This window comes from Mirounga leonina, unplaced genomic scaffold (assembly GCF_011800145.1).
Source record: "Mirounga leonina isolate KUSES-001 unplaced genomic scaffold, KU_Mleo_1.0 Mir_172, whole genome shotgun sequence".
NCBI lineage: Eukaryota > Metazoa > Chordata > Mammalia > Carnivora > Phocidae > Mirounga > Mirounga leonina.
This window is the reverse complement of record NW_023270442.1, coordinates 15107775-15120517: the sequence shown is the minus strand read 5'-3', so window position 1 is coordinate 15120517 and position 12743 is coordinate 15107775. Positions and strand designations below refer to the sequence as shown.

Here is a 12743-nt window from a genome sequence, read left to right as displayed (position 1 = left end):
AGAAAGAAAGAAAGAAAGAAAGAAAGAAAGAAAGAAAGAAAGAAAGAAAGAAAGAAAGAAAGAAAGAAAGATCTGAACGGCAATGGTGAAGAAATTTTGTTTTTCCCATTGCTCTGGAACCAGTCAGTGATCTGATGATTGTCAAAGTGACAAGTTCCCACGTTTCCTACCATCTCAGCCTTCTGTGTCCTTCCCCACTCACTAAAGGGAGAGGAACTTTCTCCCGGTGCACAGCGAGCTCTTGAGAACATTCGGCATATCCCACCAGGCATCTCAAAGGGAACAGGACTTCCGCCAAAGCCATGTGCCTGACTTCAAAGGATATGAGACAAATCAGCTTTTAGGGAAATTAGGAAGTGGGGAATCTCAGTGATGGGTATGGAAAAAGTTAGAGCACTGCATTTATTCCAGGTCTTTCCCCCTGCAGCCCCCCAATTCCTCAGTCACCATGTGTGTCTAGAGACAAGCAAATAGACCGATCTTCTCCTCCAACCCTGCAGTGGATCAGAGAGGGGGTGTTTGACCAGAAAAGACGTCTCAGGTGGAAAGTTACTGAGGCGCAGTTCTGTTTGATCCCAGAATTGCTCCTCTCCAAAATTGATCTATTTTAAAATAGTGATTTCTATTATCCCATGATTACTGGTACCTTGTATTTTTATATCACCTTGTTCTACAGCTGAGTCACTTTGCTTGCATTTAAGAGTATCCATGTTTATGGTGGGGGTATCTCTAAGGCTTATGTATTAGGTCTTACGTATTAGGTCTTACATATTAGTGGCTCAGTCGGTTGAGTGTCTGCCTTTGGCTCAGGTCCTAATCTCAGGGTCCTGGGATCGAGTCCCACATCAGGCTCCCTGCTCAGCAGGGAGTCTGCTTTTCCCTCTCCCTCTGCCGCTCCCCCTGCTTGTGCTCTCTTTCTGTCAAATAAATAAATAAAAACTTAAAAAAAAAGAAAAAAGAAAGAAAGAAAGTTTGCCTTTTGTTCTTCCTGGAAGTTTTGAAAGCTCCTGAAATTGGCTCCACGCCTCTTTCTCAGAGAAGCCACCTGAGAGCTCAGGGGTGATGGCATCTGCCAGACCAGAGGCATGTCTGGTGCCCAGCACCTCGCTCGGGTGCTCCCCAAAGGCCCCCCCAGACTCTCTTCCTGGCAGGGCGGAAGAGTGGCCCTTTCAGGGAACTGCCCGCCTCGCTGCCAGCTCAGCCTGGGGAACCGGCCCAGGGGAGTCTCTGCTCTTCCTGAGGTCTGGGCAGACTGCCTGTCCAGTCATCCTTTTCATTGCTGCTGGCCCCACAATGGAGAAAGTAGACTTGGACAGCCAGTCTGACCCCAAGGTAAGCTGTCCTCTAAAGCCCAGCCCGGCCAGCCAATGACCATCTGAGTCTGAGCCCTGCCTGGATACCACACAAACATTCGTGTGGATGTGGGATCCTTGACAAGGACCAAGGACATCACCGTTTAATTTGGCTTTGAGTTTTTATCTATCATGTTTCCTTTCGTGAAACCTTTGTATCTTTTGAGAAGGAGATTTTTCTTCCTATCCGACCGCTCTCGGAAATCATCACTTGTTTGTTCAGGGACTGATTCATGGGCTTGTCCCCCAGAATGCTCATTTCCTGGAGACAGAGACTGTGGCCAACCTCTTTGCCTGTTGCAGCCCCAGGCCCTCGAACCGTGCCTGGCTCATGTTCCCGTAGAGTCCCCGTTTGCTAAAAAGGAAAATCGAGGCACTGGGTTGTTACTCTCAGCCTTCCCAAAGTCCAGCTGCCTGGCATGTGCCCCAGGCTCCTGTCTTGTGCCCAACACCGTGTCCCTCCCAAAGTGCGGGATCATGAAGGGACTGGCAGGCCCATGCTGTGTGTGAGCAGCCTGGGAATCTCCCACCACGCCCATCACCAGGCACAAATTCCCGTCCTGGGTGGGGACGCCACCGGCCCTAGAGAAAACCATCCCCTCCGCTCTCTGCCAGGTACTTTATTACTTTCCTATGGCTGCCGTCACAAATGACCACAAACTGGGTGGCCGAAAACAGAAATCTTTTTCTCTCTCACGGTGCCAGATGCCAGAGACCTGAAATCAAGCAGGGCCACCCCACCTCTGAAGGCTTGAGGGGGACTCTTTGCGTGCCGCCTTCTTGCTTCTGCTGCTTACCAGCGATGGTATTCTCTGGCTTCGGGCTGCATCACCACAATCTCTCTGCCCTTGACCATGGCCGTCTTTCTTTCCTCTGTGTGTCCATGTTTTCTCTTCTCGGAATGACACCAGTCACTGGATTTAGAGCTAGTATGACCCCATCGTATCTAGAAGGTCATGCTCTGAGTTTCTGCGTGGGCGTGAACTTTGGGAGACGCGACTCAACTCAGTTTGGTCCCTAAGGACACAAGAGTTACTCTCCCATTCACCACTTATCAACTGTGTGACCTCAGGCAAGTCACATAACTCTTGGTGCATCTACTTCCTCGCCTGCAAAATAGGAACGGTAGTAGCCCTGCCTGATTGGGCTAAAGGCACTGATATCGGTGATGCGCTCGGAATGGCGACTGGCACATAATGAGAGTTATGTAGTCGGTAAGATAAAGTAAGTGCCCGTAGATGATTCACAGAGGTCAGTGGATAGCCCTGTCATCAAGGATCCCACGGCGGGGGGGCGGGGGGGGTGACAGGCAAGGGAATTGACCCCCAGCACCAACCAGGAAGCATAGGATGGGACACCCAATCCGTCCAAGGAAGGTGATGGCAGATGGGACTACTCTTTACCTAGGAGAATTTAGCCAAGGGAAGAGAGAGGAAAAGGAGTTTTGGGTGGAGGTAAGGGCGAGTTCAAAGACCTGGGGGCAGGAAGGGAACTGGCAGATTCAGAAAAAGCCCAGTCGGTCAGGATGGCTAAAGCCCAAGGCAAGGATGCAGCTGAGATATAAGAGGAGAGGCAGGTGAGGCGGAGTCACAGGGGCCAAGCCCCTGGGCTTTCCTAGCCCTGCAGCCAGGGGAAGCATCCAAGGTCACTTCTAGCTCTCAACTGTCTTAGTCCATTTGGTCTTCTGTCACCGAAATACTATAGACTGGGTGGTGTATGAACACCAGAAATTTATTTCTCACCATTCTGGAAGCTGGGAAGTCCAAGATCACCGTGCTGACAGTGTCTGTGTCTAGTGAGAATCTTCTTCCTGGTTCGTAGCTGACTGTCTTCTCATTGAAACCTCACATGATAGAAGGGGCAAGGGAGCTCTCGGGGGTCTCATCAGCTCCCTAAACTCCTGGCTGGTCAGAATGCCTCACTGTTGTCCAGCCCTTGGAGCAGATATATGAGTTATCCAAGGCGTTCTCATCCTAAATGAAGCACAGTGCTGGTACGTCCTATGACAAAGTTGCTGAGCTTTTGTGCATTTCTATGGAAAATGTCAACAAAAATCCATTCTGTCTCTCAGTTGTATCCATGAATGGAGGCATCCTGGTTCATGATACAATAGCCACAGGAAACTGAAGCTCACCATCTTGAAAGCTTTTGACTAAAACCCATCCTTCCGATCTACCTTGATGACTAGACCTATCATTTTTGCCGATTTTTCCCCAGTGTAGCCAACACCCACTCATTGTTCTCTTTGATAAGAGGCCTAGATGGTGACCCACTATGGTGACCCACTATGACACATGCAGCTCTACTGTTCCAAAGATTCCTGCTCTTACCTGGGGAAGCTTCCGGAAGGAATCACCTTGTCTGCAAGCCTCCCCTGGTTAGTAGGGTCCAGGTCTTACTTACATCACAAGCAAACTCATGGTAGAGTTTCTGGTTGAAAAAAGGAACCCCCCTCCCCCAATTGATCTATTGATGCATCACCCTGATGCATTTTCCCATCTGGTCCTTCCAGATGGTCAGGGCTTCTCCAAATGAAAGTGACATAAAGAGCAACCTCTCAGGAAGGGAGCCGTTCAGTAAAACAGCAAAGGGATAGAATCTCAGAATTTCAAGTTAGTCCTTAAACAGAAAAATAAATCCTAGAGTCATAGCTGAGAACAGGAAATGACCCTAGCAATTGTAAAAAAATAGCTCATTTACTGCATTTCCACTGCTGAGCTGGGTGTTCTGTGCATGTCATTTCATTTCCTCCTGCTTGCCACCCTCTGAGCAGGACCCCCGACAGATGAGGAGTCATCTGGTGCCTGAAAACATATCCAGTGATCCACCTCTCCCTATTCTGCAGATGTGGTAGGTGGGACCCAGGGAGTCTCCAGGGATCTGCAGAAGGGAATGCAGCCTTGTTACAACCTGAACCCTGAGGTTTCCTTTGCACCACTGTCCATAGCAAGCCGAAGAGCACAGTAAGAACTCTTATTAGACATTTCCATTTTTACAGCACAAAGACATTTAAATTATGCCAGAACAGACAGGCCTTCAGCCCACAGACTTCCATACTTTTCCCTGAAGCCACTTTGGGTGGATTTCATGTCTTTCAAGTTAGGCTGGGGAAGGAGAGTCCAGAGAGAAAGGAATCACCCTCAGAGTGGCCTAAACAGTCTGGACTGAGAAAAAGTACATTAATCGAGGGGTACATCATGCCACGCAGCTGCCCAAGGGGGTAATTAGGCTTCAGGCCTTAATCTCCAAGTTTACCTAAGCTCTGAGAAGGCAGCTCTCCCAGGGAAGGATAAACCATTAGTCATTTACACTTTAGTACAAACTAAGTAAGAGGCTGCCCCAAATAAGGTAGAGTACAAAGGTCACTATAAGGAGAGTTTAGGGCACCAAAGACAGGTGTTCTGGATCTCCCCACTTACTTGAACCCACACCTGTTGGTACCACTCCCTTTTGAGGATCTGGGAGCCCCAGAGCCTGGGTAGACACCCCCTGGTCTCCTTCCCAGGGGCTCAAAGCTGCCCTGCCCACTAGTAGCTACTGTATCAGAATCCACTAACTGTTAACCATCACATGCAGAGTGTTGCATCTGAGACAAGATTAGGGCATGAGAGAAGGCCACCCAAATAATCATCATCCTAAGTGGAATCATTACCAAGCTTTACAGTTAGCGGATGGGCAGGGGAGGACTGATGCAAGCCATGAGCAGAACTAACAAGGTGTGGTGGCCCAGGGGACATGAAATGCACTAAGGCAGGCTCAGATCAGGTTTCATGGCAGAGGGAGCATCTAGGAAATTTTGGTGGATGGAAATGAAAAGACAGGCCCTTGCAGCCTAAGGAAGAAATGTGAGTGCTCACGGCACAGTTTTTTCAAGCACTCGGTGATGCGGTAGCTCAGAGAAAAGCATGGGCCAGGGCTGCACACTGGGTGGCTGGGCCTGGGCCATCCCCTCCCCTGGGCTGTGCGCCGTGCTGGCTCTTCTGGGCTCGTGGCCCAAAGGAGCAGCCTCTGGGACAGCGGTGTGGCACGGGACTGCCCTCCTGATGCTCTGGAAAGGGAGCAACACCAGTCTCTGTCTCTGTGCTTGCCTGTTTCCTCCTGGCTGTGTCGCTGATTCAAGGGAAGAAGGAATAGTCCCAACCCACCAGGGGTCCTGGAGCTGGGCTTCTGTGGAGATCCTTAGCCCCCCACTTAGCTGGTGCCTGACATGGTGCGGGTAAATGGTTTACCTAAGGCATCCTGGGACCAGCTTCAGTGGGTACCAGTCCTTACTTTTCTGTATTTATTTATAGGATGCTTAGAAATGTACAGAGTGATTTCACACGCTGTGTCTCCTCCGAGCCCCACACGATCCTGCAAGGGAAGGGAGGGCCAGCGAGAATCGTCTAGATTTCTAGAGTCCCCTAGAGTCTCTGTGACTTGCCCAGGGCCCCCCTGGGCACTCAGGGTGGGAGCTGGTCCTCTGTCTGGGTCTCCTGGCCTCACACAGGACTTTTCCCCTGGGAGCAAGCCTGCCACCAAGGTAGCACTTTCCAGGCCCTTCAAGAAATCTTGCTTTTTCTTTTCCCTTTCTCTTCCCAAGGGACTTCAGGTTCTGCCCATTCCTGTGCGAGCTGTAACCGTTTCTCATTTCCATATTCTGTGGTGCACTCCTAGCCAGGATGAGATACTCTTTTTTTCCTTTTCGGTTTTATGAGAATTTTTTCAGTGATGTCAGACTTCAAAGGAAGCCTCCCACCATAAAGATCACGGCCAGACTCACACTGTGATTCTTTGCCATCCCTGCGGTGGAAGGACGGTGGTGCTAACACATGTCTCTTCTCCCCTTCATAGCAGCCTCTCCAGAGTGATTTCCAAGGCCCCTCACTTTCTCTTTCGGGTCCAGAGATAGTGTGTCAGGAATCCACCGCTCCTTTCCAAGCCGGGAAGCTGAGCTCCTGGTGCCTTCATTTGTCACCACCGTCCTGAGCTCCCTAATCTGTGTCCCCTGCCCTGTGTCAGCACTGAGTCCTCCCCCCCCCATCACGTCTGGCTCTCCTCAGGAACTCTCTAAATGCCCCTGTTCTCACTAAGCCACTGAAGCCAGGCCGCAAGGCAGCCGAGCGAGATTTAATTGACTCTTTGGGCGGTGAGTCACAGAACAAAGCCTGACTGTCTGACCTGGAAACCACACAGTGGGGAGTTTAGAAAACGTCGGCGTAGTCAAAACAACGTCCCTGGGGCGGCCATTGATTGAAGTTCAAAGGAGCAAAGATGTAAGTCAGAACGTGGTAATGACAAGGGCGGGCCGAAGAAATACATTGACCTGGGCATGGAGCCTTCTGGGACGAGGCTTCCCGAGACTAAATCACTCCGGTTACATCGGGACAGGCTCCAGGGGCAACATGGCCTTCTGGGAGAAGCTTCCAGCTGGGCAGTGAAAAGCTTAGTCATCAGGGTCAGAAGACTGTATTGGTTTCCTAGGGTTGCTGTAACAAATTTTCACAAACGGGATGGTTTAAAACAGCAGAAATGTGTTGTGTCAGTTCTAGAGGCTGGAAGTCCACAACCAAAGTGTTGGTAGGGTCACGCCCCCATTTGAGGCTCTAGGGAAGAATCCCTCCTTGCTTCTGGTGGCTCCTGGCAACCCTTGATACCCCGTGGATTGTAGCTGCAGCACCCCAAGCTCTGTCCCTGTCTTCCCATGACACTCTCCCTGTGTCTCTGTGTGTCTTCTTACGAAGACACAGTCATTAGATTCAGAGCCCACCTTAATCCGGTACGACTCAAACTAATCACGTCCACAAAGACCTTCTTTCCAAATAGGTCATATTCTGAGATTCCAGGTAGACGGGAATATTTGGGGGACACTCTAGGGACCATGACTCATTTGCTGTTTCTCCCACATCACCTCCTGCCCCATCTTGTGGAATTAGTAATTCCTGGCCTTGATTTTGGAACCTCCTCCACACACCGAAATCTTTGTGAATGATGCTGAATCTTGACCTTTCAACTTTCATGGCTGAGAAAACATCTGTGACACGTGGCTGGGCAAGAGCGTTAAAGTTAACGTGGAGGGGGCTAGAAAGTGAAACAGTGGGCAGCATCCAAAGACATAAATTTTCAGTGTAAAGAGTCTGGTTAAAACTGTTGTATCTCAGAGAGACCACCAAACACATTTCTCTAAATGTGTTTAGAGAAACGCAACCTTTGGAGAAGGGAATCAGGATGGGGGTGAAGCACCATTGGCCTTGAAGTGTTTTAATGCTCGCCATAGGCTGCTGGCTTTCCAAGTGAAAATCGTACCATCTCCACGATCTCACATTCTGGAATGTTCCTCCATTCACAGCTTTTACTCCTTTCAGTCTACCATCCTCACCCCTACTGACTGTACTTGCCACCTTCATGGTGACCCCAGATGCCTCTGGCCACCTCTCCTCTCAGGCAAGGACCCTTGATAATCTTCCCGCCATAATGGGCCTGACCCTAGACTCCATCATACCAATAGCCTGTAACTCCCCACCCACATCAACCCTATGGCAAGGCACTGTGATGGGGCCATGGGGAAATAAATGGCTTTTGACCTCATATTCATATGAAATACCCTCTGCCTTTCAGCTGAGTTCCAAGTTCCTTGCTGTCACTACTGGGTCACACAGAATGACTGCCGCAAGTCACTTCCCTTGTACACACCCTGCAACTTACTTTCTCTGCTTTTATTCTCAGTATTCTAAGTATTGTTGGAATCACAAAACCACTTTGACACAAATTATTTTATTCTAACCTCTGCATTCAATGCTCAATTTATCCATCCAAAACACCCTATCAAGCTCTATCTTTAGGAGCTGTTCCCAGATAGCTTCTCCTCTGGGAAGACCCTCCACCCTTGTATTCTTGAGAAGAGTAGTGAGTACTAAGGAAAGCACGTGTTCACTTCTTCCTGAGATACCGTCTAGCTGTGCCCTTATGTGCCTTCTGTCTGAAGAATATTGTATTTGTTCCACCCCTTTCCAGAGATGCGGCAAGTAATGTGCTCCCCACTCAAAGCCTCCTGCTTCCTCTGGAACCTGCTATGTCAGCTCTTCATCCATCCCTCTTCCTTCTCAGTTCTCCTCTGCTCTTGGTCCCATTCCACCAGCCATGTCTCTTGTCTTAAAATGCCTTTCTTGTTCACTCAGAAATTCCTTCTCCTCTTCCTGTTGCCCCCACTTCCTTTGGAATAGTGGGTTACAAACCATTTCTCCTCCACAGCACACCAAAGAGTTGTAGCCACTGTGACGGTCTCCTCCACAGATAAGCTATGTGGCAGACCGTGTGTAACTCTGGGATTCTTCGCACTTTCCTCCCTTCTTTCTGCCCTCATTGGGACACTCTGGTGCACAGTTAGCGTGATTGAGCTAACTTATTTGCTCCTCTAGGACCAGTAGTCTAGGCCATCTCATCTTTTGAAAAAAGAAAAAAAATCATCCCATCCCTTGGCCCTGTTTTCTCACACTGTGGTGATTTCTTGTCTCATTATTTCTACTCTTTTCACAATTCCTTTTCTGCTATTCTTCCCTCTCCCTTACCCCAGATGAGTCCTAGACACTGTTTTAGACTCTCTTCTCTTTCTGGTCCACCTTTTCTCCTTCGGGAATCTCCATACTCCTGCCTCGAACACTGTAGGCCAATGATGGGCAATGCTAGCCTTCCAGGCAAGCCCATCTCAGAGCTGTGACGGGTCTTCAACTGGCTCCTGAACACATCCATCAGGACGTCACCTCAAGAAACCTAGGGCAAATGTGTCTTATATTGAATTTACCATCTTTTCTCAGACTTTCCACCTTTCGTCTTTCTGGCAATGGCACCACCAGGCCCTTAGTCGCCAGGGTTAAACCTTCAGAACTGACTTTGATGACACCACCCTTCACCCCCACATCCAGCTGCAGGCTAGGTTCTATGTATCCCACCTCTATCCAGGTTCTAAAACCTGCTAGCTATCCAAGAACCAGGTTTGTTGTGGACCCAGAACACAACACAGATTGTGTGAGTGAGATCAGACAGTTAAAAGATTATGTACGACTGCATTTATTGTACTGAGAATTTATTTTATACCCAGAAGGCATGTGGCATGCTATCGGATGTTTTGATAAGCAAATAATTCAACATGTTGATAACAGCTTGTCAAAAAATGAAAGCTATTCATTATTAATAGTAGTACATTTATTTTAGTATTTAGTAGTAGTAGTAAATTTTAAGTAACTTTTATTCTACCCCATCTATAAAATTCTATCAAGAGTTTTAAAGAAATAAATGCCAATGTTTCTGGAAAGAATGACTCATTCAGTATTTTAGCTGAGCACTTCCTATGATTCACACCATCACTAGAGCTTCTAATACTTAACCTTTCTAGAAGCCATATTAAGGGAAAAGACCTATGCGTAAGGTGTGATTTGGGTGTCCAATAAGGGCTTAATCCTCCAAAAATTCTAGCTCATTCACTTGCTGGTTGACAACATCTACAATTAGCACCTTCTCCATTTGCACCCTGACATCTGTGAGCTGGGAGAAAGAACTGCAAAGGACACAGAAACAGGTGTTTAGAATGTTCCTGAAGAGAACGTTCCTTGGGAAACGGCATAAAGTGTACTAGACTTTGGCAACAGGCCAACCAGTCTTCAAATTTTAGCTCTACCACCTCTTGACTGTGAGATCTTGGGAGAGGACTTAACTTCTCTGAATTCATGTCATATTTTTAAAAATGGAGATATTACCAATTTTTTTCCACGAGTTAGATTCTTTTAGTCATAAAGAAGCAAAACTTGACAACTTGACAATGAGGCTAAGAGTCTAGTGGATGGTAGCTTTCACAACCCAGTCTCTCTCTCTCTCTCTCTCTCTCTCACACACACACACACACACACACACACACACAAAAACACTAGTATATTCTGATTTTATAACTGAGCCTTGGGATGACCTCGGACCCTCATAAGAGCCACACTTCCATCAATAGTAAGCTTCCTTCATCCTAACATCTGATATCAATGTAGTTCCATGAGAACACTGGATTTAAAAGTCGGTCCTGAAAAGAATTCTCTATACCTAAAACGTGGCAAAAGATATTTTTTGAATCTTTGATAGGAAAAAGGACAGTGTTTTATAGTTTTAGTGATTCAAGAAGATAAACACGAATATGCATGTGGTAAAGGAAATGGAACAAGGCACTGAATGGTTGCTGGATAAAACGAAGCACCTTCTGTCTGCATGACTGTCTTCAGCATGGACACATACTAATGAATGCACCCAGCTAACTGCTGGCAATGAACATTTCAGCCTCATATTACAGCTATGTGTTCAGCAGCTGTTCTCAGACCCATCCTTTCAGGCTTTTGTTCAAGCAGTAGAAAAGTTTGAGAGGGGGGTTCCCACTGTGCTAATGGCAATGACGTACAGATACCAAAAAAATAGGTCTTGGAACCATTTGGTTGCTAAGGAAATAGAATCAGCCATTGTGAAACTTAAGGCCCTATTTGGTAGCTTGAAATACCTAAATGATCAAACCAAATGGATCAAATGAGTTACCAAGTAAAATCCACTGCAAAAAAATCAGTTATTAATATAGCAGGAAATAATGTTCTTCTGAATTCCATGGCTCATATGGATCCAAAGATTTGTCAAATCTAGTCATTATTAAACCCGTCAGTAATGTAATGTGAGACGCCAAACTAACAATGAAATCTTTTCAGATTCTCAAATACACTTCTAGGGAAAAAAAATAATCCATTCCCAGGTGAGCTAAGATGATTCACACAGAATCTATCCATGGATGCCAGGTCCAAGGGCTCCAGATTTTTACTTGTTTGTTGTTGATTGTTTAATGAGAAGTTTGAATAGTACTGTTAGAGATTTTCACATCCACCTTTCAGTGGGAAATCAGAAGAGTATTACCATGTCTCCATCATCCTAAACAATAACACATTTGTCGTTTGTCACCACCAGATTAAGTGTGTGGACTGGGCTTGTGTATCCAGAGCAAGGACTGCAAGAGGAGGCGAGTTTCTATTGTTTCACATCAGATTGATGTCGAAGTCAAGGAACTCAAAACCTGCTCCCCAAGGAATGCACAACTTTCTCATATTGAGACCCTCAGCTGCTCCTGATCTTAACAGGGGTCTTTCCACAAACTCTTCATCTTCCTCTTTGATATTTTACCCTCTTAATCATTTTAAGTCAACAATCCGTGACTGACGGTTTTGCTGATAAAGTACCTTTATAATGATAGACTGGGTACTTAAACTTCCGCCTACATCTTCTCTAAGTTGGTGACCTAATTGTAGCTGATTCTTCCAATAGAAATACTCACTTGTTAACCTCAAGTGATTTCTGGGCATGGCTGAAATAAAACAAATTGCTTTTTAAAGTTACGATTCCAGATACTGTGTCTTATTTTCCATTGCTTCTTGTCCATTTTTCCATGTAGGTTTTATCTGCTACTTATAAACCATGAAAAACAAATTATTCCGTTCAAATCTTTGGAAAGGGCTGTTCACTGGCACAAAATCGCCTTGTCTGATACTTTTTCTCGTTTTGGATTTCTGGAAGGGAAATCCTCCTTATGAGGAGACTTAACTTTCCATCAGTAATGGGGAAAACTGCTTCTCTCGGGATAGTGGAGGTAGCTTTATAGCAGAAAACTCAGCAGAAATAAAAATCCACATAACTTAACGTCTATCCAAGTCTGTTTCTTTAGTGATATTGATCCCTCTTCTGCCTGTGACACAGGAAAAAATGAAGGGCGACTTTGCAAAAAGTGTGAGACGGAGCAGTAGGGCACACTTCGGAAATTGTTGTTTCAGTTGTGTGCCATTTAAATGCCACCCTTATACTTTGAAACAATATACCCACCTCCTTGAATTTCCAAAGACAGAATCCCCATCTCTAGTCTACGAATGGCTCACAGCATTACCTGCTGTATGTGGATCCAACACACTGGCCTGGCTGATGCCCGGTATCCCAGAGATCTTAATTAATTTTTTTTAAGATTTTATTTATTTATTTGACAGAGAGAAACAGAGAGAAAGAGAGCACAAGCCGTGGGGGAGGGGCAGAGGGAGAAGCAGGCTCCCCGCTGCGCAAGGAGCCCGATGCGGGGCTCGATCCCAGGACCCCGGGATCATGACCAGAGCCAAAGGCAGATGCTTCACCGACTGAGCCACCCAGGCGTCCCCAGAGATCTTAATTATTAATAGCATCTCCATTCAAGCCGAAAACTGTCCTGTTTTGATGATAAATTATATGATCCCTTACTCTGAGTGACTTCTAGGTGTTTGCAAGGTGACTTACTTAGAAACAAACAATAAAGCTCCATGGTTTCAGAGAATTTAGTCCGTTGTTCATATGAGACTGACACGCAGAGAGGTTCCCCCTCTT

The 12743-nt window shown here is 46.8% G+C and overlaps 1 long non-coding RNA gene across 1 annotated transcript in view; it reads left to right on the top strand.

Annotated features, from left to right (window-relative positions):
• Window positions 1–12109, top strand: part of LOC118018851 — a 65815-nt gene extending 53706 nt beyond the window's left edge. The window contains exon 3 of the long non-coding RNA XR_004681503.1: window positions 11313–12109. This is a non-coding gene — a long non-coding RNA (uncharacterized LOC118018851). The remainder of the gene's footprint in view (window positions 1–11312) is intronic.
• The last annotated feature ends 634 nt before the right edge of the window (window positions 12110–12743 follow it).